Consider the following 2,500-nt stretch of genomic DNA (forward strand, 5'->3'; position numbering starts at 1 on the left):
TCTTTCTATTCCTTTGCTATCTGTTTGTCTCTCTTTTCCTTTGACATCGACGGAAAAGATTTGGGTGTGCTGTTGCACCACCCGTTGTATACAGGGAATGAGGTCAAGCAATAGTTCCCCTAGATCGGTCGAAAGTCATTATTAAATCGTTATATATATATATATATATATATATATATATATATATATATATATATTAAAAAAATCAATTGCTCTCTCTCTCTCTTTCTCTCTTTCTCTCTCTCTCTCTCTCTCTCTCTCTCTCTCTCTATCTATCTATCTATCTATTTATGTATCCATTCGTTTATCTTTCTCGCGATTCTTTATCCCAATCTTGTTCTATCTTCTTTCTTTCGTACTTTCTTGATATTTTCTATGTCTTCTTTTCAATGAAATTATTAAAAGTCACTAGAAGTCATTCCGTTCGATATATAGCACGTCTAGGAACTTATTGGTCCACCCTATGCATACACACGTTTATACATGTATCTATCTACCATATATATGTAGAATAGAAAGAGGAACGTACGTACAGATCGTGGTTGGAATCGATACGTTTCATTAAATTCTGAATGAGAATATATGTATATACATATATGTTTATATATATACAAATATTTATATATATATATATATATATATACATATATACATATATATATATAGGTACGTTTAAAAACGCGCGAAACGATTCGAAAAGAGTTCTCTCGTTTAATTAGACACGCGAAACTTTTTCATTAGGAAAAAAAAAAGAAAAAAAAAAAAAAAAAGAGGCGAGCGCTCTGAGGAGGGGCTTATGACTTAGACGAAAGGGGTAAGGGGTACGGTGGTGATGAGGTGGTGGCGGAGGAAGAGGTGGTGGTGGTGGTGGCAGAGAAGGAGGAGGAGGAGGAGGATGAAGAGGGTGGGGACGAATGTCGGAGGATTGGGAAGGGGGAGGGGGACTGATCGTTCGTCACGGCCTCGGCTGCGATTTTATCGGCACGGATACCCGTTCGGCCGCAGCGGTACGACGACTATGACGACGGTGCGTGCGTAAGCGCGCAGAGAAAAAATTTTTCTCGCAGCTTCTTTCTCTCTCTTTCTCTTCTCTCTCTCCCTCTCTCTCTCTCTCTCTCTCTCTCTCATATATATATATATATATATATATATATTTGTCTATCTATATAAATATATATCTATCTATCTCTTTCATACAAGCTCGATTTTTTAATTTCATAAGTGGGATCCTTTCGCAAGATATGGAAACGAGAGAACGAATATTGGCACCGAAAGAAAAAGGAAAAAAGAAAATAAAAGGAAAGAAACGAATTGGAATGAATAGACGGATGGATAAACGTGGATAAAGAGAGTGAGAGAGATAGGGATTGGGCGGAAATTATTCGTGTTTGTTCGTCGTGTCGGAGTGTTGAAGGAAAGAAAAAGAGAAATAATAATAATAAGAAGAAGAAAAAAGACACGGAATAAATGAGAAGAGTAAAAAAGGAAAACGACGACGAAATAAAAAAAGAAAAAAAGAAAGAAAAGAAAAAGAAAAAGAAGAAGAAAAAGAGAAAGAAGAAAATAGGAAGGTAACCAATTTCATTCGTCTTCTTCGATCATTCTTTAACGAATCCGACACAAAGTTAATTTGTATGCGACGACGATATCTCGCAGTGATATCGGACGTGTAGAAACGCTCTGTAGAATAATTCGTAACAGATAAACGTTATTAAAGTATCTCATATACATAAATTCAATAATGACGAAGCGAATGCAATAGGAAATAATTTTTTTAATATTTTATGTATCGATTAATTAAGTTACGGCGAGTATTAAAAGTATTTGTACAGTGATCAATTTGAAATAAGTAATTTGTTAGAAATTGTGGCTTGTTGATTCATTTTTTTCTTTTATAAACAATGATACATATTACATTTTCTCGCGAATCTCTAGAGTGAATGTAATATTAATATTATTGGATGATAACGAAATTGTGGAAAGAGTAAATCGTTAAGTCATATCTACGATATTTTTTAAAGCGAAGCATAAATCATCTATTCGCCTTGACGGTTTATAAATTTCCTTCATTTTTTGTTTCTTTTCTTTTCTTTTCTTTTTTTTTTTCTTTTTTTGGCTTTGCTATCTCTTGCGACGTTATTCTTATTTTTTTTTTTTTTTTTTCTTTTTTTTCTTATTCCTTAACACTTTGTGTTCGACATTTTAAATAAACGTTGTCGATATTTACAATAAAACATCGATACGCGTAATATATAAATGACGATAATCCCGACGCATACTAACGGCGCGCATAATTATTATTTGCCTATCAAAATGTTCATATATTTTTGCAACGTTTATATATTTTAGACAATATATATCTCGTTAATCGATTAAGAAAAATAAAATAAATAGAAAGGTTTTTCTTTTGTTTTGTTTTTTTTTTTTCTTTTTTTTATTATTTTATTTTTATCGAAAATATTACACACACACACGCACACACCTATAGTTACCTTTTTTC

At 32.7% G+C, this 2,500-nt stretch overlaps 1 protein-coding gene across 2 annotated transcripts in view; it reads left to right on the forward strand.

Annotated features, from left to right (window-relative positions):
* The window catches only part of LOC124429018 (protein bric-a-brac 1), a 69,238-nt gene that overhangs the window by 9,627 nt on the left and 57,111 nt on the right, over positions 1–2,500 (forward strand). Inside the window, exon 1 of one of the 2 annotated variants that reach the window (XM_046973732.1) lies at positions 1,547–1,571. The exons of the other annotated variant lie outside the window; for it this stretch is intronic. The gene's annotated coding sequence lies outside the window, so the exon portion shown is untranslated. Of the gene's footprint in view, positions 1–1,546; positions 1,572–2,500 lie in introns of those variants that run through there. 2 annotated transcript variants of the gene reach the window in all.

Source organism: Vespa crabro, chromosome 1 (genome assembly GCF_910589235.1).
Source record: "Vespa crabro chromosome 1, iyVesCrab1.2, whole genome shotgun sequence".
NCBI classification, from domain to species: Eukaryota; Metazoa; Arthropoda; class Insecta; order Hymenoptera; family Vespidae; genus Vespa; species Vespa crabro.